The following is a 26,744-nucleotide window of genomic DNA, read 5'->3' as shown; positions in this document are numbered from 1 at the left end:
ATTTTATAATCAAAGTATTCCATTTTGGACTATAATTATAATAGGTTATTTAACTTAATCATATTTTCTTTGTATTGTGCTTTTATAGTGTCCAAACAGATTATACTTTTATAAGTAATATATAATACATCATTAATGCATGATGAATATATATGTCATTCTTGACCTTTAAAATACGTGAAAAATTATTATTATTATTTTTTTAATATTTTTATTTATTAATTTGGTTGCACCGGGTCTTATTTATTTATTTTTATATTTATTTTTGGCTGTGTCGGGTCTTCGCTTCCGTGCGAGGGCTTTCTCCAGTTGCGGCAAGCGGGGGCCACTCATCATCGCGGTGCGCGGGCCCCTTCACTATCGCGGCCTCTCCTGTTGCGGAGCACAGGCTCCAGACGCGCAGGCTCAGTAGCTGTGGCTCACGGGCCCAGTTGCTCCGCGGCATGTGGGATCTTCCCAGACCAGGGCTCAAACCCGTGTGCCCTGCATTAGCAAGCAGATTCTCAACCACTGCGCCACGAGGGAAGCCCGTGAAAAATTATTTTGCTGTAAGTTCATTTATCATTTTACTTAAAGCCATTCTCTATATCAGTTTTTAAATTAAAACTATCATAGCATCATACAGAGGATTCTAGCATAATTACTACAAGGAATGAAGTAGCCTCCTGAAGATGAAACAAACAGTTCTAACCCAATAAACGCTGACCCACTTGTATTCCTATTGATCTAGCATCTACTCAGAGTAATCCTGTAACTGGAGAAGAAAATACCAAGCTAGTTGCAGTAGATTTCCCTTTTAGCAGTTCTGAAATTTCAGGTGTTCACCTATGTTCCCGTAATCTGACTCCTGTGCCCAGCTATTTCTCATTTCAGCAAATAACAATAAACAAATTCCACTACACAAGTATTTTACTTTATGGCAATTGGAACAGAATTGGCAAAACATTTTAATAACTTGAAGATTTCATTATAATAAAACTCAGTTATTGTTTCCCAAAATGATTCTCTTACCTAATATGAATGTTCAAAATTGAAAGCAAAGAATAGACAACTTTAACTATCCATGTTGCTTGGCATCTCTGGTAATGCCATTTGCCAGGAATTTTTTACAGGGATATAATGAATATTGTCATATGGAACCAAATTGTGTCAACCACAGTGTGCCCTGTAATTAAAAAGATTGATCACAGGAGTAAATTGGAGTACACAAGAAAAACCATGTTTTTAATCATTAAAGCAGTGGAACAAAGGATAGGATTTGGGTGGGCACGCGTTACAAAGGAAAAACAGCTGCACACCTGCTTCATGTTTTATGAACATCATGAGTATATTTGATACTCAATTAAATAATCATAATTATAATTTAGGGGCTGCCCTCAAGAAAGAATATCTTAACTTTAATTATCTGTCCAGGAGTTACAACTCTGTTTTGCATATATATATAATGAGCAATTATGTTTAATCATAACACAATAAACCAAATTTTAAAACTACCTTAAAGGCATTTTCTAAAATAAGTAATAGACCCATTCATGCAATGTAATGTTTATCTACCTTTATTTTTATAGGAAGCTCTTACATTGATTATATATATATTAGTCAAATTATATCAGTTGTAATTAATGACTAGAAGTGGTCCACCATTGTGGAAATTTTCATTTCATTAAAAAAAGGAATTTGAACAGTGTGTAAAGGAAGTATGTTATTACTGCTAACTTTCACATTTTGTTAGAGGCTTTGCGTGATTTACAACTTTTTGAACATTTCTCCCGAAATTAAATGTTTCCTTTCTCTAGGGCCTCACCATAAAATAGTTATGTAACTCTGGCTAAGTTCCTGAATGTCTGTTTTCTCAATTTCTCATCCATAAAATGAGAATGATAGTGATATCTATTTATCAGGATAATTTTAAGAAGTAAATTAGTTAATAAATATAAATTTTCTAGAGTAATATTTAGCACATAGTAAGAGATCAATAAATGTAGCTACGGTTTTGAAGATAAAACCAAGAAATAGAAAGGCTAAATCATTTATCCAAGGTACATGCTAGAATGAGATAGTTTAAAAGCAGTAATCAAATTTAAATTTATAACTTATAGGCTGATTATGCTAAAACTCATTATATGATGCTGTGTTTTTGTTTTTTAAATGCTTCCTCAATGTTTTTAAAAATGAATTATTCATAAGAGCGTCTATTAACAAAAAAGACAATTGTTAACAAATAGAGAAAACAGACTAACATATGAAAAACAGTGAACAGTCTAATGTTACCTTTGGTTATTTGACTTTCTACTAGTAGGGCTTTGGGTAATTTAATCACCGCAGAGATCATGGAAAGAGGAAATTAGTATTCAAAAAGCTTAATGAGTTTGCAAAGTCTTCCTGACAGTGCGAACTTGGATCTAGATACATATCCTGATGTCAACTTCTGTGTTTTTTTCTATTTAACTACAGATTTCTCTATCAACCTATACCATGCCCCCACTAATGTCCAATAACAAGGCACATACACACCAGGTGCACACACACACACATACATACATGCACATATACAAGCATAAATGTGCCCCCCTACATCCATATCTGCATTTATGGTGTTGGAGTTTCATATATTTATGTCCTGAACCATCCATTATTTCCTTTTGTGACTAGTGATGTAGCTAACAGCCAAATTGGTGGCTGAATCAGCACCAAAACAGACTCCCCAGTGACTACTAAAATGCGCTCTTAAAGCAACTTCTTATAGTCTCCTTTCCATAATGGAGATCAAAGATCAATGACAAGACCTCATTTCAGGTGACAAAGACATGAGCTGATTTATTCTCTATTCAAAGTGAGAGCTCATTCTTCACTTCAAAATGTTTAATCCTGTACATCAGAGATCCTCTTTAATTTTATACTAACATTAAATCATGTCTTTCAAAAGCTAACATCAAATTATTCTTTTTTTCTCAGATTATTTAACCCTCTCCATCATAAAATGTTGTCCCTACTGTAGTCTGTATTTGCTTATACCAAAGATCTATGATGCTTCACTATGTTTGTTTAGATGTCTATCTCCCATTCCTAAATAGTAATCTCCCTTTATGGACCGTCTGACTTGGTATAACCAGCATGCAGTATAGGGAGTGGTGCATAAAAGATGTTTTTGAATGAAGGAATAAATGCATGAAAATGTAAATATGATGTTAAAGAAACTACTTGATATCAAAAAGTATATGGTTATAAAAAACTTTCCTGAAGACATTACATAACTATTTAGCCTTCATATGTAAACTGAACATTATGCAAACATGAGTTATTATTTGTATTCTACTTTCTATTAACCTTTGATGAAGACGGTATTTTTCCCTTTAAAATACAGCTCTAATTAATTCTACTTCTTTTGACCTCCACTAACCCCACCCTAGTCCAAGAGTCATCAACTCTCTAATTATTGAGCATAACTAGTCAGTCACAGATTGTTATATATACTTTGAGTTGGGAATACCAGAAATTCTGGATATATGGCTCTCTCTCACTAGAAATATTTTTAGTCACATTTACTTTCCAATCTCTTCCCTCTTTTTATATTACCTCATACAAGTCTATAATTAGTATTTACCAAATAAATCAGGTGCATTACACTAAACTAAGTTGTCTTAATCTCTGTTATAAAATTCCTGCTGCAGTCAAAAACTAGATACTCCCCGTGTTTCCTTGGATGAATGATTGACTTATCCACTCTGCTTCCTTCATTTATACCCCTCCCCAGGTGTGAGCTTCTCTATACTCTCCAGGAAGATTTTATACTTTGGAAGCAACAAAGCATACTCCCCTGATGCCTGATATTGTAATGAAGACATTTGAAGAAAGTCTTCCAAGGGAAGATGAAGAATTATTTATGTAACTATATGCCCTCCCTTCTGAAGCCCTCGGGAATATCTAAAATAGCATAATATTGTCTCACAATCTAAATGGATTAATTAAATTTGAAAGACTTGACTTGATGATGACAATAATTATACTTGAATCAATGCTTCTTCTATCATCTTATCCCAGGGGTTCACAGAGACTACATCACGCAACTTCTTCTGGGATATTTAGCAGCAAAGGAGCAGATCAAAATAATTCCTTTCCTTTACTTAATTTAAAAAAAAATGTGGCCTCCATTTTTTTTTTAAATAATCTTAAAACATTTAACTTAGATTATACACACACATACACACACATAAATATGGTAGAATTTCTAGAAACAGTCATAACTTCTTTGGGGATTAACTTAGCTAATTTATTAAAAGTATTTGCATTTGCTCATTAAACAAGAAGTACAAATATACAAGAGTTAAATTTTTTTGAAGATATGCAGTTCTATTTGAGAAACAGACATCAAATGAAAGCTCTAAAGGGGATGGTTAGTGTAATTTATCTGTAGATAAAACTCATTCAGTGTTTCAGTGCCTATACTTACTCTGAGGCACTGGTCTCATTAGGGAGGGAGAAAATAGTGCCCTGTATCTCAAGTTAATCCTTTGAAAGTACAAGATCCTCAGAGGGAGTAATTGAAAGTTCTTTATATCATTTTTGTCCCATGGATAGAAAATAATAAATAAAATTTTATACTCAAAGTTTAATTTCTATTTGAATATTTTAAATTTGTCAATATCTTCAATTAAGTCAAATAAAACTGGGTCTCACAGGAAGTGTTGTCATAGTTTCTATATTTTAAAAAATATCATTAAAAATAATAGCATAACAAAAGCAAATCTGTGACTATGTTATTACTGAATATGAATGAATTCAGGATAATTATAAATTACAGTCAACCACAACTATTTATTATATTTCAGCAATTCACAATTATAAAATTCAAATTAAGTATTTGTTCATTCATTAAGTCAAAATGCAAGAAAATTTTGATATTTCATTTCCATATGGAATACCAGCTACTGAAAATGAGCAAAATATTGACATATCAGGCTAATAATTCCTATTTGGTTAAGTTTATACAAAAGGTGACACTTGACTAGTTGTTTAAAAAAGTTCTAAAAACCTTCCCTCTCCTTTGGAAACAAAAGCCAAGTTCAAATTTCTTTTGTTTTCCCTTCTAGGCTCATAAAAGCTTATCCTTTATGCCTCCAACTCCCTCCCTCCACACACCCCTAACAAATGCAAGTACAGTTAGTCACCTTTGAATTATGCCTAAATGCTTCTGGCTTGTTCAATACGGTTTAGTCATCACAATATGCACTAAATCATAATAATGACAATTCTAATAATAATAAGCTAATATTTAATGAATATTAAGCTCTAGGCACTGTGTGAACTGCTACATATGCATCACTCAATTTTAATACTCATAACAACCCTGTGAGCTAATATTATCATCTCTCTTTTACAAATAAGTAGACAAGGCTTAGAGAAGTGGAGTAACTTGCTTAAGGTCACAAAACTAATAATTGACAGCTTTGGTATTCAAAGCTGGGTCTATCTTAACTACTATGTTATATTGCCTTTCTACATTATTTAACAATAAAGGCTGTTGCTAAATTGAAACGTATAAGAACTTAGATCTTGTGTCTACTTCATCATTGTATTTCCCATGCCCTAGAACAGAGTGTGGTGCTCAATAAACATCTGTAGAATGCATGAGAGTATCCATTATACTGAGTCTAAAATATTCTATAATTGAAAAGCCAAGGTTACTATGTCCTATGAATTCAAAAGCAGAAATCATGGTGTTGTGGTATCAATCTTTTCTTTTTTTTTTTCCCTCTAACTCATCCCCCTTAACTAACCTTCCTCCAATATAACATTTTCTCCCATGAATCATCTTGCTTTTGTTGTACTGTTTTTTTCACTTTTGAGCAGATCTTCATTGCCTCTTGCTTACTAAATAGTCACTCTGATTTCATTTTCTGGCAATTTATTCACATTCTCTGTAATCTTTGGTAAGTCAGTTAACATTTAGCTTTCTTTGTTAGAGGAGAACAGAAAATAATATATCTATTAAAATTTTTTTTTCACCTAAAGGAAATTTCTGTGTTCACTGAAGAATGGACCAGCCAAGCCCCTCATCATCCATCGTCTACAACTAAGAACCGTGCCTTGAATTCCTTCATAGGAAGAGAGAAATTAGTAGAGGGAACATGCTGGAGAAGACAAGATTTTCCAATGTAGTGAGCATGCTGTGGGAGAACGCAGGGCCTTTGAGCATGCTTATCCTTTATAAGGATCAGGAACCTTGTCTGAAAGATTTTTTTTTATCTTTTTCTTTTCTCTACTTTCCTTTTCTTCCTTCTTCCCTTCCTCCCTTGTTTCTAAATAGTTTCTTTCTTTATTCTGACTCCCTAAAGTGGTAACCACAGGTTTCTCTCTCTCTCTCTTTCTCTCTCTCTTTTGAGCACACATGCTTAACTACTTTACTTTTAGTCTACGTTCACCAACTTTCAGACTTACAAAAACAAAAACCCAAGTCCCACACACATAAAAAATCATGTTCATCTTTCTACCTAGCTTTATGAGTCATAATTGTATGTATCCCATAAAGGAAAAAATCCGTGTAAGAGAATGACAGCATTATTTTTCACTACATATCAGTAATTAAGATCAAAGTTTAAATATAGTTGCAGAAGTCGTCACTAAGTTACTAAACTTCATTTAGGATTATTTGTTAAATAAGATTTAGCAAAAATATTTATTTTTCTACTGGTCTATTAGTTCTATAACAATCTTCAAAATTATGTTCCAGAACTTAATAATGATTCTTATACCCTACACTTGTAATGGATTCTCCTCTTCTTATCAAGCTACCCTCTGAGAATCCATTGATAATTCATATTTTCTGACCCACCAATATTTATAACATTGTGGAAAAAAAAAACCCTACCTGAGTTAGACCTATGTCCAGCTCCTCCCAAATATCTGTTCCTACCAGTGGCACTAAAAGATACTTTGGGGAAGGAAATGATTTTGTCTTTTAAAATAGCTTCCTTGTCGAGGTATATACACAAATATTCTTATGCTACCTTAAATATTGTAATCTAGTGTTATTATCCTTGAATAATATTTTGTGATTTTTTCCCATTGATTCCTTATAGAATTTTGTTAGATTTATCCATAGGTTTCTTATCTTTAATATTTACCTTATATAAGGGCTCTTTTCTCTGTTATATTCTCTGTAAGGTTATAAAAATATCATTCCTTTTCTTACTGTGCTTGTAATTAGCAAAATTGCTATGCTCTCAGTAATTCTAACTGCTGGTTTTGTCTACAAATTCCCTTGGATTTTCTATATAGATACTCAAATCATCTAAAATGAGATTAGTTCTTTCTTTCCCACTCTTAACCTCTTATTTGCTTGGCTAAGTCCAATCTGCTTGTTTGCTCTTAGATCCATTTGCTGGTTCCTCTTGTTTTCTGCTCTGTACACAGGAAACTGTGCACAGTACATGTCACAGGCTTCTTTGCCAACTGGCTAATACCTTGCTTGAGCCAAAGTCAGACACTGAGATGAGATTAAACAGTAATAGAGAATCTGGAACATATACCCCCTCTCTCTGGTTTGTACTGTTTCCAGCAGCACTGCCTCTCCTCCGTAATCCCAGCTTCTACAAGATAGCCCCTCTCTCTGTGGTGATAGCTCCCACAGATGCTACCTTGGGTCTAGGTTTCACTAGATGGCCCCAGATCTTTGTCTTGAATAACATCATCTGTCCATCAAGTCTTAGCCTTAGGAGTGGTAGCCTCTGCATACTGTTGCTACCTCTGGTTTGCTTCACCATGCTTTCTTCTTCTTTTTTTTTTAATTTGCTTGCTTATTTTGTTTTGTTTCAACTCTTTCTACAACTTTGTGACTATTTAACCTTTTAAAATGTTCTCCAAAGAACTAACCATTATATAGATAGAGTTTGTTTTTCCTACCAAACCTTGACTGAATCTGAGGGCACCTGTTTCCTTGTTGTCTTAGCTTGGATTCCCAAAATGCAGAGCATAAGACAAGAACTTCCACAGCTGTTTTATTTGAGAGGTAACCCCAAGAAGCTAGTAAGAGACCGTGGGGAGTAAAAAGGGAAGGAAAAGAATCAAAATAAAGGTTAAGTTTTGAGGTCATCTCTGTAGGCAATGAGACTCAATTTTTCTAGGACCTCCAGAAGCTTACAGAATGTCTTCAATAGTTATCTGACCCTCATCTCCCTTTGGTCATGGATTGCCCCAGGGGTGTTAAATCTCTCATCAATCTGCACCAGTGCAAGGGCTGTGCACATTCTCACTAGCATATGTAATTTTAGAGGAAGCCTGAGCAGAAAATTAAGACATCAGGCGTGTGCTTGAGGCGAGATATTATGAGAGCACAAAAAGTCAAAACCAACACAGAACTGTCTACCCCATTTCCGGTCAGTATTAGGGTTGTGATCATGGGAATGTAAGGCAGAGCACCAGAGGTATCTGGTACATTTATAACAAGATTTTTGGTAAACTTGCTATAAAAATAAAATTCCCTTCTATTCTTGGTTTACCAAGTGTGATTTTCTTTTTTAAAAAAATTATTGTTGATTTAAAAAAAATTCTGTGCCAGTTAAGATCATTATTTATGGGTTTTTTTCCTTAGTCTACTGGTGTGATGCATTATAATTATAGGTTTTCTCATGTCATACTATGCTTTCATTCCCAGGTTGAACCCGATATGTTTGTGATACACACACATGCACACAAAGTTGGATAAGGATTAATGAAATTTTAAGAAGATTTTTGCACACCAACATTCAAAAATTAGATTGTGGTAGGCAGAATCATGTCCACCCTTACCTCAAGATATCCACATCCTATCCTCAGAATCTGTGAATATGTTGTTTCAAATGTTAGAGACTTTGTAGGTGTGATTAGCTTAGGGATCTTGAAATGGGGAGAGTATCCTGGATTATCCAGGTGGGCTCAATCTAATTAAACGGGTCCTTAAATGTGGAAAAACTTTCCCAGCTCCTGTCAGAGGGAAATGTGACTATGGGAGAATGGTCAGAAAGAAGAAATGTGCTGGCTTTGTAAATGGAGCAGGGAACTAGGAACCAAAGTGTATGGGTGACCTCTAGAAGCCGAAAAAGGCAAGGAAAGTGATTCTCTTCTACAGTCTCCAGAAAGGAAGGCACTCCTGAGACACTTTGATTTTATCTCAGTGAGACCCATGTTGGATTTGTGACCCAAAAAACTGTTAGAAACTACATTATATGAAACTGCTAAATTGGTGGTAATTTGTTAGAGCAGCATATAATACTAACACTGAGATTGATCTAAAAGATTCCTACTTGATATGTCCTCTCCTTATTTTGATAGTTTGATAGTTTTGATACAGTTTATTCCGGCCTTAAGTATTGTGTTGGAGAGCTTTCTTTTTTAATACCAGTCTTAGATTTTGTATTCCTTGGAGGTTATTTTTTCCTTAACAACTTTGTAAACCCACCTGTAATACCAGCTGAAACATGAGTCATTGGTGCAGGTAGGTTTATTTACTAGCTCAATTTCTTCTATGATTATTTGTTTACTAAGAAATTATATTTTCTTATGATTTATTTTTCTTAAGATAAAAGGTCATTTCATCTTGTTAAATATGATTTTTTCATAATTATTTTTCTCATTTTTCTCGTGATTATTCTTACTAGAAGCATATCAATTTTATTACTCTTTTTGTTAAGAACTAGCTCTTGATTTTGATTATCCGCTCCAATGATTCTGGTTTTTAGATCATTGAGAATTTTTTTTCTTTCTACTTTCTTTGGTTTATTCTGTTAAAATATGTCTAGTTTTTGAGATGAATGCTGAATTTATTTATTTTCAAACTTTTTAAAGCTAAATCATGTTAATGCTATAAATTTATTTCTAATTATTACTTTCATTCCATTCCAGAATTTTGATATGTGGTAAGTTTATTTTCATTCAGTCATAATGACTGTATTATTTTCACCATAATTTCTTCTTTTTTATTTATTGAGGTATAATTAATACATAAGATTATATTAGTATCAGACATAAAACAGAATGATTTGATATTTGTATATATTGTAAAACAATCGCCACAGAAGACTAGTTTATATCTGCTCATTACGTACTTACAATTTTTTTTTCTCATGATGAGGTCTTTTAAGATCTACTCTCTTAGCAATTTTCAAATAGGCAATACAGTATTAACTATAGTCATCATACTGTACATTACATCCTTATGACATTTATTTTATAACTGGAAGTCTGTACCTTTTGACCCTCTTTACCCATTTCACCTACACCCCCCTTCCAACCTCTCCTAACCATCAATCTGTTCTCTGTATATATAAGCTAGTTTTTTGTCTGTTTTTTTAAGATTTCACATATAAATGAAATCATACAATATTTGTCTTTCTCTGTCTGACTTAGTTTACTTAGCATAATGCCTTCAAGATCCATCCATGTTGCTGCCAGATGACAAGATTGCATTCTCTTTTATGGCTGAATAGTATTCTGTTGTCTATATACCACATCTTCTTTATCCATTCATTCATAGATGGACATTTAGGTTGTTTCCATATCTTGGCTATTGTAAATAATGTTGCAATGAATGAGGGGGGCATGTATCTTTTCAAATTAATGTTTTCATTTTCTTCAAATAAATACCCAGAAGTGGAATTACTGGATCATATGCTAGTTCTATTTTTAATTATTTGTGAAATCTCCATACTGTTTTTAATAGTGGCTGCACCATAATTTCTTTTTAACCCATGAGTTTTTGGTGATGGATAGATAGATAGATAGATATGAGATTTTATAGGTATTTTAAAAATATTTCTTGTATTTTGGCCAGAGATTAGGACTGTTATACATGTTATTTGAAATTTGTTGAAACTTCCTTTGCAACCCACTGTATGATCAATTTGGGTAAATGTTGAATAATGTTTTGCAAGTTTAAATGTTCAAATCAATGTATATTCTGTATTTATTGCAGGCAGAGTCCTCTATACATTGTTGAGATAAAATTTGTCAACATATTCTATATTCTTATTAGTTTTCGTCTTCCAAATCCTTCATTTTATGAAAAAATATGTATTGAAACTTCTACTACAGTTATGCATTTTTTCAATTTCCCTTTGTAATTCTCATTTTTTTTTTATAATGTGAAGCTATACAGTTCACAAGGGTCTCATGTTCCTGTAGGTAGTGTTCATTATTGCACTGTGTTCTATTTATAATTATACTTTTTACTCTCAATATTATTTTGTAAATATTAATATTGCTGATCCACTATTATTTTACTTGGCAATATTTTAACCTTTTTAGACTCAATTTCTCTATTTAAACCTCCAAAGAATAATGATATTTTAGCGACTATTCTCAGCATTTGAGGAGTGAGTTCTGGAATATCCTGCAGACTTGAGCCAGCCGACACCATAGCCGTGGGCAAGATTTAAACTGTAAAACTCTTATAACAACTCTTCTTAAACTACCTAGTGGAAGAATGTGTTTCAGATTTCACTGAAAACAAATAGACTATAAGATGCAGATTTCCTCAGTCACTCATTTTGCAAATATACCAACATATTTACATCTCTATCCATCATCATTTCTTCCTCTGAACACCAAGAAAACCTGTCTTCTGAGGTCAACCCTTCTACCTGTGTTCCTGATAAAAATCTGCATCACAGGAACATGCTCCCTTAGCTACCCACCCTGCTTTCTCTTGTATGTTTAACTTCTCCCTCTCTAACTTACTTCTTCCCCAGTGTGATAAGAAAATTTATTGATATCACAGGTCCTCTACAACTCTCCAGTGAACCCCAAATCTCCCACCATCTGCTCTCCTCTACTCCCTAATACCTTCTCTCCTTTTATAGACAAGCTCCTTCACTATCTACAGGATATCACCTCTCAATCCTCCAGGATCTAAGCTTATATTTCAAAAAAAAAAAAAAAACTAACACTGAAATTGTTTAGCTCAATTTACCTATACTTCTCTACTTTCAAATCTGATGCACTGTTAGGTTCTCATCAAGAAAGCCCTCTGAAATATTGATATCTTGATATTCTCACTTCACCTGGCTTTTGAAATAATATTCTCCTAGTTTCCTACTTCTTTCCTTTCCCTCAGCAGCACCACCATCATTATAACCCCTCAATCAAATGTTATTCCACTCAATGTTCTGTCTTAGAGCTCTTATCTCATATTATATACACATTTTGTTGATATAGTTTTACTATGTTAACTTTTATATCTATATTCTATCTATACATATTCTTTCTATGTTCTCTCTATAGAATATAGATATATTCGATATTTTGATGACTTCTAAATCCACACTTCTGGCTTCATTCTCTCTTACAAGTTTCTGGGGAAATATATGGCTTTTTGTCAAAAAATAAATAATAGCCCACATTTACTGGAATATTTTATATTTGTGATGAGGATAAATTTGAAAGAAAAATAAGGAAATGATGTTTGATGTCAGATTTTGGCAGACTGTGCCAGTCAACCAATACAAACGCTACTTAATAGGTGATGAAAAATGATCCAGTGTTTTCTGAAAATGATACTGACTTGATGGATAATACACTTTAGAGAAAGTCCTGTATCACCGTATGGTAAACAAATTAGAGAAAGAAACAATAGAAACGTCAAGATATGAAATGGGCATAAGGAATCAAAGGCCTAAAGTTGGATGGCAAGAGTAGAAATGTACAGAGAGGGAAAGCTTTTAAAGAGTTTATAAAACTCAATATATGGTAATAATATGACCATTGGAGTGTGAGAAAAAAGGAAAGAAGCACTAAGTAAAATGCTTAATATTCACTCTGGCTTAATAGGAAAAGAACACGCCAATAAGAAAAAGGATTAGTTCATTTTTGTCTCATATTTAAGGTATCAATGAGACATCTCAATGAAAAAATTCTGCAGGCAATTAGAAAAGTAGTTCTGATATTCAAGTAAGAAGTCATGCAAACACAAAAATTAGGAAGTTACTAAAGCTGTTGGTGGATGTTCCATAAATGGAAAAGGTCCTCTAGAGAGAGTATATTAGAGCAAGTGCATTGAAAGTAGATTCCTGGAGAGTGACTGCATTTGTATATAAAAGAGAGGAGCCAATATATGTGAAAACACGGCAGCAATCACAGCAAAAGAGAACACAGCATTAGGCAAGCTAAGGGAAGAGAGTGCTCCAAGAAGGAGCTTATGATCAACAGAGATAAAGGTTGTAGAAAAATCAATGCATAGGAGGTTTGAAAAAGGGCTTTGGATATAAAACTTATTAGAGCAACACTGAATACCACAGGGTATGTATTTTTTCATTTATTCAAAACTCATCTATTGAAGTTCCATGAGAGTATGGCAGCAGCTTTTCCTGATTGAAGGTTAGCACTGCGGCATGCAGAGGGCACTCAAAAAGTACTGTGCCTTCTATATGAAAGACACAGTAGGTCCTGGAAATAAAGCAAGTTTACTAACCTCAAGGGTATCCTAACTGGAGAGAAACAGCTATTATAATTTTAGGTAGAAATAGCTATGTAAGTGAATCAGTGCACTAAATGTACACTTCACTGTAAAGAAGGCACTGTAGGTACTGTGGAAAAAAACTATTTTCAGTAATAAAAAGTCTACATTGAGACATTGATATGAGACCTGAGTCTCAAAAATAAATAGAGTGAAACCTAGGAACTGCTTAGGTATGAGGAGAGATAACGCTGAATAGGTAAGTAGAGGCCAGAACATGAAAAGCATTGTACACTCTGCCATGTGGACCATAGTAGCACCTTAAGAAGAGGAACCATTTTCCAGAGAATATTTTAAAATATTAACAATTTTCCCCAATGATCTTTTTTCCCAATAGCCTTGTCCCCATCCAAGCAGAAAGCTATTCTGTACAAATTGCCAAGATAAAGGAAGTTAAACCTACATCCTGGTTAGAGAACCAGGGAAGCAGCAATATTCCAGAAACAGAAGATGCTGCTTAGTGTGTTTATAAGATAGGACCTCAGATGTCTTACTGAGATCCTCTGTGCTCCTGCATGACATAAGAGCAGCAACATGATTGCTGAGCACGCAAGAACAGGCAAAACATGTAGAGTTCTGCTAGACCTAAAAGGACCTTGTGGACAGGGTTTTGAGGCATCTCCAAAGACAGCTGTCTGGGCAGATAACAAAGAAGACAAGATGCCCCCCACCTTTAGTAGACTTGACTGTACATAAATAATATCAGCTTCTACAACTCAACTTGCTCTTTTCATTCAGATTACAAACAACTTCAGTTCTTTCAAACAGTAAAAATCCAACAATAACACACAAACCCTCCCACTGATTCTACATTTTCTTGAAAGAATGGCTATATTTATTTTCTCACCACTCATTCAACTCACTAATGTGTTATATAGATGTTCCTTAGTATTAGAAACAAGAAGGAAGTCTCTTCATAGAGAACAACGTGGTCGTTGCCAGAGGGAAGAGGGTGGGAGGATGAGTGAAATAGTTGAGGGAGATTAAAAAGTTCAAACTTCCAATTATAAAACAAACAGGTCATGGGGATGTAATGTACAGCACAGGGAATATAGTAAATAATATTGTGATAAATTTGACAGAGAGTAATTAGACTTATTGCGGTGATCATTTGTTGTAATGTTTAAAAATACCGAATCACTATGCTGTACATATGAAACTAATACAGTGTTGTAAATCAATTATACTTCAAAAAGAAGAAAGGAAGAAAAGCTGTTTCCCCTGGGGTTGGTAAACTGAGAATGTGAGGTAGCAGTGGCCTGCAGCCATTTTTCTTCTTCATGTGAAGAGCAAGAATGAAATGAACACAAAGAGTAGAGCCAACCACTAGAGAGAGTAAAAGAAAGAGACTGAAAATTTATATGGGCACCTAGATCCATCCATACCTTAAGCTAGTAGCCCTGGAAACTTTTTTGTTTCAAATCTACTAACCAATAAATTATTTTTGCTTTAAAAAAAGAAGGAAGTCTTTCATGAAGAGGAACTATTTTAACCGAGCTTAATTGGCTAAGTCAGATTATGTTTTGACCTACTGAAAGGAAGAATGGATATTAAAATATCCCCAAGGAGATTATATTGTATATATCCTTCTATACTGTTTCTCAGTACAATGATCAAGTACTTATGTGGGAAATTATATATTATAAGATTTCATTGATTAAAAGCCAAATTAGACATCTCAGAGTTAATATTGAAGAGGCACTCTCTGTAAAAGACGGTCTAATACTGTACTGAAATAAAAATGTCTTTGACATATTAGGAAAATTGTGATCATTCTTTTCCTTTTTATGTCTCCCTTCACATCTGAATATACAATGTAAGTTGATAATACATTATAAAATGACCTTCACAAATCTATAATAATGGCTGCCTAGAACAGATCATGGTATTATGGATTACCAAATGAATAATGATCAGGTTTAATGTAAAGGTGTAGTGAAACTTATTCGACCCTGCCACTTATATCTGTCCTTCCAAAGAGTCACAGTAATATCTCAGTCCATTCATTCCCCACAACTTAATGATTTCTGATTTAGCACGTCTATATCAGCAGGGGAAAAAAATCTCTGTAAAATTTAATCCTCATTAATAAAATTAAGCTAAATGGTAAGACAAAGCAGTAAAATTTCAGTGACAATATTTAATGTAGAACCTGATTTATCTGCCATACCAACCACAGATGGAAAGTGAGAGCATACCTGTGTATTTTAACCAAAAGAAACACGTTAAAGAAAAAAATTCATCTTTATCAAAATAATTAAAATAACTTTCTTTTCCCTAGAACACATTTTTAAGTGGAATTTAAGCATAGAGAAGTTCTGACATCTGGACAAAATTTAGTCTGTTTGAAGAAGATATATTTCTAGGGCTAAATAATCAGTGGACATTTGACTGTTTCAACTTACTAAAGCATCTATTCAAGTGAATTCACTATAGTTTGAGGTTGAGGAATCAGGTAGGTTTTGCCATAGTCAAAGATGTTAATGAACTTTAGAACTGAAGCAATGATACCACCAAAATAAAAATTAGTAAAACAAGATCAGGATATTTCACATTAATAGTTTTTATATAGTGTCCTAAAAGTTAACAAACTATATCAGACAAATTCCATATGTAGGATTTGCCTCAATTAAAGTGCTAAAGTAGACTGAAGCTAAATTTCCTCTCTGAAAGGAGTTAATATTTTTCCATTTTTGCTGCAATAAAGAATGATTCATATTTTAGCTTTCTATGTCATATTGCCAATACCGAATTTTTATTGTCTCCTCTACTATAAAGCATGTCCTCTTTCTTGTCAAGTTCAAAAGGGCACCATGATGAACCTTGCATTGCTTCAGCTCATGATCATTTTCCTATCAACCATCTATCACAATACCACAGAAAGAGTGTCTTTCCTATGGTTACCACAATGAGGTTATTATATAATCAGCACTTAAACATGCTTAAACATCACTGCTCAAAATTGCATTTAACAGGAAAATTTTAAAGAGAGTCTTGCCTGTTCTGATTAATGATGTGCAATAAGATGTATATATACATCTTACTGAAGTGGGTCAACTTCAAACCTGAATCTAAGTGTTGCTTTATAGTCTTATAAAACCAGTGAGATTTTATGCCTTCAGAGTAAGTTGATGTTCTGAGTAATTTAATGGGGAAATTGATGGAGAAAAATCAACAACTTTATGAACTGCAAATAGACCAGATGAACAAACCAGATGAACTATTAAGAGATTATCCTCTAAAGACACTTAAAGACTAGTCTATGAAACATACTCAGCTTGCCAAGTGAATATCCTGTGGCCAAGATATGGAAAAATCAGGGTCATTCCCTCTTCATCTCTCGTTTTTTAGGGTGACCTGAAAAGACTCAGTCTTGAAATTGGACTGCCCTGGGTTCAGTTTTGTGCTCTGCTGCTTTCTTACTAGCAATGTGACACTGTGACTATAATTTATATTGCTTGTCCTTTAGATTCATCACTCTTCAAAACATGCAAGCTCGGTGGGTGGATTAGACCATTTTTTACAAAATATATAACTCACTTCTGGTGATTTTTAATCTGATGATAAAAATGGACATGAAGATAGTTTAAATAATGATATTAGTGAGGCTAGTTTGGCAATTCCAGTCTCTTGTCAGAGAACCCTCTTTGAAGTTAAATGTACCTCAAAACATATAGAATCATTTTGAGATACTCTCTAAGGTTATCCTGCGTGAGGAGCTTTCTAAACGGTCTATTTCCTAAATGAAAACTATTCCTTCAAGATTAGATAAAAATGTTTCTTATGTGCATGTAGAGAGAAATTTTTCTTTTTACGTTTATGTAGAGGTTGTGTTTCCCACGTAAAAATGAGAACAATTTCAGCCCCATAAAGCAAAGAAAAAGACCAAAGACAACTAAAACAGAAACAATTCCAACTAAAGGAACAGGAGTTGGTTTTGTCTTAAGCAACTAAAACCCAACTGAAGTAACTTTGGAATTGCCTATTTCAAAAGAGTCTAGTGGCAGCTACCACTAAAGAGGGAGACATGAACACTATCAAGCCTCCCTTTCTGTTTTTGTCTGTGATCCATATATCTCGTCTCTCAGTTTGTCAATCTCATATTTTAAATTTGGTTTTCTCCATAGAACTGGAATCATGTTCACAAACATCCCTGGGATCAAATATTTCTAGCAACATTACACAGGAGAAAAACCCACCTTCCAGTATTAAAACTCCTAAGGACAGTTTCTAACTGCCCTAAGTTAGATTAATTTACCAGCCATGGGAGAATTATCAAAACCAAGTATTTGAAACACCAGAAATGTTCCAGAGTTGGATCATTTGATTATAACCATCAGTGATTAGGAATCTGTTTTTCACCCTCCTCTGATAGAAGAAAATTTTAATCTGAAAAAAACTCAGTTTCCTGGGGTATAAAGTACTAGTACCAATAAGCAAGGGAAAATATATACTATAATAAGAGCATAAAATGTTGTATATTATGTATACATAAGCATATATTAATATAAATATATATATTAGAGTGAAAATCCCTTTTACGCTAATGTTCAGCAATGGATATATTCCTGTCCTTCAAATCATATCAGTGAAAAATAATATAACTTATAAAAATAATGATCATGAAAGGAAAGACAGTGGGAGCAATAAACAAAATGGGTTAAGGCAGAAAAGAAACAAGACTGATATACTGACTTTTAGATTCAAGGTAGACTTTTTTCCTAACAACTACATGTATCTGTATACATTTACATATGTATATAGATTATAAATTTTCGAAATTACTCTTTCAATACATCTATATATGTAGCCCTTAAATTAAATTGAAATTCATTTGTTCCTAAAGGACAAATTTAATAACCTTTTCATAAACTGCCTTAAAGAATGGTTCCCTGTACATGTTTATTCTCATAGGGTCAATGATGTATTATTACCTAGTCAGATGCTATGTTACATAAACATTATTATTAATTAAGGTATGTCAGCCACAAATAGAAAACATTACAAACAGTGGCTTAGAAAAAATGAGTTTATTTGTCTTGCACAACAAGAAGGCCATGGGTAGACAGTCCACATTGGTATGGAAGCCCTAGCCATGTCACCAGACATCCATGCCCCTTCCATGGTCCCACTCTGTCACCTTTGGCTGTGGCTTTCATTCCAACGTTCACAAGAGGCAGTTATACTTCCAGGTATTCAGTCATCATATTGAAAAAGAAAAGGGAAAAAAGGGAAAGGGTAAAGACCAAATAAAGACAGAGCAAACAAGCTGCATTTCCTTTTATAAAGGATTTCCACTTTCCTGGAAGTCTAACTCAGAAACTTCTTGAAGTCCATTGGCCAAAACTGCATCATACTGACTTTCCATGGCCTCAAATTCACATGAGAGGATAAATATTTTTAATTAGCATATTTCACCCAAGGGTAATTAGAGTTCTTATTGGTCAAGAAAAGTGTCAACTGGATAAGCAACTACATATATTGAGTGCTATCATGACATAAATATGTCACCTATAATTTACATCCCACAGAGGCATTAAACACATCTGGTGTTACAAGTAAAAACAATAATCAAAAACCATGGTAGCTACAGCCAGCTAATGCCTAAATTTTTTTTAAATAAAAAATAACTTGTCAGTCCATGGGCAAAGTTGGCAGTCTGAAGAAGTTTTCAACATTCCACCCGCCTTTTAAAAATTCCATATACGTAATTTATGATGGAAGCATATCTATTTTATAGATTAGAAAGCCTACTTTCATAGAGTTCAAGTAATTTCCCCAAGTCCCACAGCTAGAAAATATTAGGGTCAAGAATTGAACCCAGATATTTTAAAGTTTACACCTCTCTTTTGTTTACCATGCTTTCCTTTCCATTCATACCTTTAGGCTGAACTATTTTTGCCATCTGTTTCTCTCTCAGGCGTACACTGATGTTCATTTCAACCAAACCCAAACCTTTAAAAAAGAAGTACAGTTTTGGGTGTATCTCATTGTGTAATTGGTTTTAGCCCTACTCTATAGGCGCTTGCAATCCCAAAGAACAGAAATGAGAAAAAAAGGGAAGCAAAACAGAAAAGAGGAAAAGGCAACACAAGAGAGTTTTACCAAGTTGAATACTGTTCAGTTATCAAATGCAACCAATTGCTTAAATTTTAGAACCATCGTCCTTTAAGCTATATAAATGGCTGCTTCTCCAGACAGTTTATTGGATGAAGGGGTGAAAGACTTTTATCTACTAGCTCTCATTTCCTGTTGATCAATGGTTTGCTCCTTGGAGCACTAATTCCCCTGTATTTTCTGATATTGTGAAACCAGTAGATTTCGTAGTGTCCTAGCACTTAATATCAGCAGGAGGGCCTGGAGCAGGAAGCAAGAAGTGTGTCATGGGTATGAAGTGAACTATTATAGGATTGTGTCTTTACATATTTATTTGGCGCATTTGCAGATTTTGTTAGTGCAGTATTACAGGGATAGAACATGTTACCTAATATCCTGGATAGAGGTGAAACCAAAAGTACCTGAAATGGAGCACAAGAGTTGTGTAATACCCAAGAAGTTAGTGTTGAAGAAATCAGCTAAACAAAAATGACTGCTACCTCCCAGCTTCTAAGCTTGCTTTCTTTTCACAAAACTTATGTCTATTTGTAAATTTTTGCACAAAATAATTAAAGAAACAAATAAATCTATCAGTAAATTATGAGATATTTTGATGAAGAAAATAATGTAGTCTATCTGGTAAGGTACCCAACCTCCAAAGCCAATCAAATGATTAGATAATCAGATTTAACATTTTAAGCTAAAAACATATTACTTATACAACATTATTCCACAAAATCTACAATTTTTTCCATGTAAACTGTGTAAATTTTTTAAAAAGCAATAGTTGATTTTTTTTAAAATAAAGTGAGCATTCTCAAAGAGATTTGCCTCAACACTAAAGTTATTCCATAAACTGGTGAATATTTTCATTGAATTATGTTTGCTTTTATATATTGATTTTATTCTGTGTATTTGTGTGTGTGTGTTGTTGGTCAGCCTGATAGGCTGATTTTGATCTTCATAATTGCATTTAAATTATGTAATTTGTATCTATAGTGGTCTCTTAGTTATGTTACCCTTACTTGCACATCAAATTCTTCTTTTTTAATTATTTACTTGACTTACACATCTCTGTCCCCTCCCCCCAGCTTATAGATATGCTCCTATTCTGTGCTAATAATTTTCATTTCAGCTATTTTTAATTTCTCTTTTAGAATAATAAACCATGATATATATGTTTGACAACAGGATTTGTAGTATGTCTGAATACTGATGCTCTAAAATGTCCAATTAAAGATAAACATGTTCTTAGTAGAGTCTTCAGTAGAAATTTTAGTTTGTTTAGAGAAAGTAATTAATGCTTAATAGGCGAGGATTTGGGTTTTTTTTTAAGCAACTGTTTCCTGTCACAATTGACAGTAGCCTATTTAAATATGAGTCTGTATGGTAAAACACTTAATATATTTTTAATACATTTTTCTTCTATTAATAATCTTAACTTATTCCTTTAAAATATTTAGATAGAATATAATGCAGACCATCCATATGCAGTTCCATAGATATTTAAATCTCATTGTATTGCCCTTTACTGAACCACTTTTGCAAGCAATATTTCATAACAAATAATATTTCATGCTCTTTTTAATACGAAATTTCATAGTATGCCCACATTGCTTGATATGGAAATGGTGTTTTATTTTTAAATATTCTTTAATATTCTTTTTAGAGGAGTAAAAGGAAATTATTTTTATGTCAAGAAAAAAATTCTTAATACTAGGACAAGCATTTACCTTCGGCTATCATGGTTTCAATAGGTACATAATCCTCCTTTTATTTATTCATTTTTAAAATATTAATTGAACATAACTATGTAGCTGATATTAATATGGCAGCTGAGCAATACCATCCATAGAGATATGCATTCCTACCTCACCCTGCTATTTCCAAGAGCCTCTTTTGGCTCTGAATTTAAGCTCATCCCAAAAAACTTTTGGTTGAAATGGGCTCTTTTCACAGGTTTTAGATCTGTTTAAGCTATCATTTATTCCCAACTGAATTTGTTAATGTATGCTTCTATTTATAGAGTCCTAAAGAGGTAGAGCTGATTTTAGCTAAAGATGATAAATAATTCTTCTCATGCAATTATAGAGACAGACTCTTTTGATAAAAAATACCCAAATTTAAATGGTTAATTGATGAGGTTCACAAAGAAATAGCCAGCACTAGTGAATTCACAGTAGATAGCAACATTAAAACTGATTCTCTAAAAAAATAGTAAGGACTGATTGGCAGGTAGCAGGTCTTTTTAATATAATAGCTATAGATGTTTGCAGTCTATTATTTTGTAGAGATTTTGTGCTTTTGCTAATGAGAGATATAATCTAATGAGCAGATAATCTGCTAATGAGCAGATTATCACAGGAAGCCCACAAACAGCAGCTGAAAACCTTGAGTAAAAATGTTCTGCACACAGGTGAGAATCTGGAGATATTTTGAAACAAATTTGAGGAAAAGTTTGTATAGCCTATGGTGATTCCAAGCATGGTAAGATTTATATACTGTAGGACTCAAAAAAATGGTTTGGGGAAATAGGTCTTTGTGTAAATTGAAAGAGCTGTTTCTATTACTAGGTGGAACACTTAATGCCACAGCCACTTGATTATGATACATTCCTCAACTGATAACTGGGGATGGAAGAGACTGTCCTCCTCACTTCAAGGAGCCAGCTACTACCTAGGCAAATCAACTGAAATCCACAGTTACATTAAAGCCAGTAGGTATGAGAAATTGACCAAAAATAGCTTCTTTTTAGGTCCCTTTCAGTTTAATCCATAAAATCTTGGACTATAAGGCATAAACCTTGACAAATTTGTTGCTCTGTTTCTGGTATGGCAGAAGAAGTAGTGGCATCTGATCTCAAACTCTCTGCCTGAACCACAGGTGTCAGGGTGCTTGACAATCCCAGATCAAAAAAAGATGGAGATGAATAGATTGAGATATCTCATCCTTAAGACTTACAGAAGGGCAGAAGTTGCAGAATCTGCTCTCGAGGATTCCTAGCTCATCAGATGTGGTTAGATACAACCAGAATGGATACAAAAGATGTACAAAACTCTAGACATGCTTGGAAGTCCTAGAAAATGTCTGGAATTCCTGTTGGTCAAGATGGGGGACTTGGAATATTCACAAGTTAGAATAACGTAGAAGATATGCTGAGATAGCAAACAACCCCAAAAATCTTAGGCGTTACTAGAGTAAAAGTTTATTTTTAGTTTATGCAAAGTTGGCTGAGGCTCTGAGCAACTCTTCAGGGCAACTGTTCTCTGTAGTAACTCAGAGATCCAAGCTAGAGAAGTCCTCACCACTCTCTAGGCATTCTATCTAGAACACATGGTCTCCCCAGTCAGTCAATGTGGAATAGAAAGGTCAGTGAGGAAATGTCGCCCTCCAGTCATTAAAGACTTTGGCCCTGAAATGACACATCACTTCCACTCACCAAGCCTTTGCCAATTCTGGTCACATGACACCACCTAACTACAATGAGAAGTCATGGGTGAGCAGTGGAAGTCTTTAAGGCAGATTATCAAGCTTGTGAGATATTGTAAATGTGACCTAATTTGTACTCAGGACAATAGAGGTTGGAAATACTAATAGTAGATATAACCTCCACATTAAAAAGATTGGGGGATGGGGTGGGGTAGGGATGATTCAACTGCTCTCAGAGTTCTTCACTAAATGAAGAACTTTTTTCTCTTGTTCACATAGATTAATATTTCTTACAATTTAAGGTTATGGCACTAATGATTCCAATTCGATATCCACTGCCCTAGGAGTCATTATTCAAGCAGAAATAAAAATATATTTATGACTACAGCTAAGCTCTAGTGAATTCTTTGACAAAAATCATAATTAGATTCTAGATGTTAACTTCCCTCCCCAACAAATATAAAAGTTTTAAGTTTAGAATATTTTAAGGTTTTAATAACTATCATTTTAACATCTGATAAGCCAGTAATCATTTTATATCCAAAATTTCTACTGTTACTCAGCATTTTTATTGATTTTTATTAATACAGGGAAGGTAATATGAATGGAAAAACTGGAAAAAATTATGGTCAGCTTAAACTCACCTGGTGTCAAGACTGTTAAACAAGTCATATTTATTAACTTAAATGCTTCTCCTCCTAATTATTTTTTGATAGATCATCATCCTTCTTTTCTTTTTTTTGTATTAGTTTTTTTTTTTAATTTTTGAATTTTATTTCATTTTTTTTTTATACAGCAGGTTCTTATTAGTCATCAATTTTATACACATCAGTGTATACATGTCAATCCCAATCGCCCAATTCAGCACACCACCATCTCCACACCCCCGCGGCTTTCCCCCCTTGGTGTCCATACATTTGTTCTCTACATCTGTGTCTCAACTTCTGCCCTGCAAACCAGTTCATCTGTACCATTTTTCTAGGTTCCACATACATGCGTTAATATACGGTATTTGTTTTTCTCTTTCTGACTTACTTCACTCTATATGACAGTCTCTAGATCCATCCACGTCTCAACAACTGACTCAATTTTGTTCCTTTGTATGGCTGAGACATATTCCATTGTATATATGTACCACAACTTCTTTATCCATTCATCTGTCGATGGGCATTTAGGTTGTTTCCATGACCTGGCTATTGTAAATAGTGCTGCAATGAACATTGGGGTGCATGTGTCTTTTTGAATTATGGTTTTCTCTGGGTATATGCCCAGTAGTGGGATTGCTGGATCATATGGTAATTCAATTTTTAGTTTTTTAAGGAACCTCCATACTGTTCTCCATAGTGGCTGTATCAATTTACATTCCCACCAACAGTGCATGAGTGTTCCCTTTTCTCCACACCCTCTCCAGCATTTGTTGTTTGTACATTTTCTGATGATGCGCATTCTAACTGGTGTACTTCCTTTCTTTTTTGAGGGGGAAACTTTTATGGACGTTGTTACTGCACAGCTGTTATTTCTTCTAACTAATAATTAGCTCATTGTAAAATTCAATCTGTTGTTACTTTAAGCCCAGGTATTTCACTAAGCTGCCAAAAGCATTATGTAACTTACTTATTCATGTTCATTTTTTGAAAACTGTGTGGAAATATATTCTGCCTGATATCAGCACAATTCACTTTTATATTTAACGGTTTTTATTTACCTGTCTTTTGCCTCACTCTAACTCCTATCCTCATGGTATATCACTCTCGTTCAGTACTTTGGTGGACTTTATTAGTTTTGTGCTTTAAATATTAAATGTCTTCCTATTCCTCAGCTCTCTGTTCTCATCTGTTAGTATAGTATGCAATCTTGATCGTAGGGAAGACCAGACATGAGAGAGAGGTGGCTGGGTGAGATAGAAGAAAATGAATCCAGTGTATCTAGGGGAAAGAATGGCTTGGGACATGACTGGACTTTAAGACATAAATAAGCATCCTTCTACCATGCAAAAGAGAGGCAATAATGTGCTATTTACATTTCATCTTTATCTTCAATACTCAAATCTTCCTCTGTAATTATTTTCCTTCCCTCACAGACATGTATGTAACATAGTAATATTTTATCAAAAGTGACAAATAGCCAAGGATATAAAGTACACTACAGGATGCAGTGTATATACAGGATATGTGTGTGTGTGTACCCAATAACACAGCATGCCCATGTTAGTTACATGATACACACATAACACACACATAAAACCATCCACATCAACATATATCAAACACCCCCCAACATACACACAAACCACACCCACAAAATACCATATATTCACCCATATCACAAACATACACACAACAGAAATCACATTACACACATCACTCACCACACTCACATATGTAGCACCTATCCCACCCTCACACACAACACTCACACTCAGAATCCTGAAATCCACAGACTTTACATTACTAGCACAGATATGTATAAGGTATCATGGATCTTTACCATTCTTTATTTGTTGCACATTTGTGTTAAAAGGAAACTTTTGTTGTTTCCTAATAATACCTAATACCTAAAAATATTCTAATCTATATGTTTTCATATTGTTTTGTATGCCTTTGTTTTAAAAAAAATGATCTTTCAGTATTCTCTTTGGAGTATCCCAAGAGTATAATATTTGTTTATAAGATTTTGTAAAGAAAAAGTTAATTTTATTTTCCATTATTTTATTTCTCAAAAAAAGCAGCTAATTATTTCTAACATTGTTAAAAGTGTTACAATAAAATAATGAAAGTGTTAAATTAGTTCTTAACCTCATAAATGACTTTTATCATAATACACTTTAGTATTAAGAGTTATTGCAAAAATGAAAGTTGAGTCTTAAGATGAAATTATTACAAATATTAAGTTTAAAATATTAACCCCTTTATTAGATATTTGCTTCTGTAGGTTTACGGACACATAGTTAAAAAAATGTAATCATGGACTTTTGGACATAGGCATCTTTATTCTGAAGATGTTTACTAAACTCATAAAATTATATATACCAGTTGACCAAAGAGTCAGAAAATATTAAAGAAAAAATGCTGTGAGGGCTATGGTCATTGAACCAACTATATATTTTGCCCAACCTTTAATACTTATCATCTGCCTTCCCTCAGAAAAGTTGAGAAGGTATGGATGATCAGAGAGAAAGAGAAGAAAGCAAGCAAAAGGACATTAAGATATAATTTTTAATAAAAGGCATAATAGGCTTAGACTAAATTAGGAGGGAAAAGAGGCCTATATTTGCACCATTGTATCATAGCAGGTTGTCTAGCAAAACAAAATGCTTAAAATTATAGAAGATTATTAACTGATACAGCAGTTCCCCTGGCTCAGACATCCGTCTTTGTACACATGCACACATCTACACACACACAGATACTTCCAGATATAAGTAGAGAAGCAAAGAAGTGTGATAGGCATGGTATAAGGGAACATAAGAGAATAACTTAAAACATATTTGTCTAAGGCTATTCATGACTATGATTCAGGTTCTCTTCTACTGTGAAAAAACAAATCCTGTTTTCTGAGTGTATACAATACTCCTAACGTGTTTTTCTATTTTTATGTTCTTGATGAAGCATTCTCTCTGGTGTCATACAGGATGACTTATCAGAACAGCACGATTAATCCTGATGATCAAAGAGGTGAAGATGTCTATGACAATCTATTCCTGGAGCTCACAGCAACCCAAAATATTATTGAA

The sequence above is a fragment of the Balaenoptera physalus genome (genome assembly GCF_965194825.1).
Source record: "Balaenoptera physalus genome assembly, chromosome: 2".
Classification (NCBI taxonomy): Eukaryota; Metazoa; Chordata; class Mammalia; order Artiodactyla; family Balaenopteridae; genus Balaenoptera; species Balaenoptera physalus.
Note: the sequence above shows the minus strand (reverse complement) of the source record.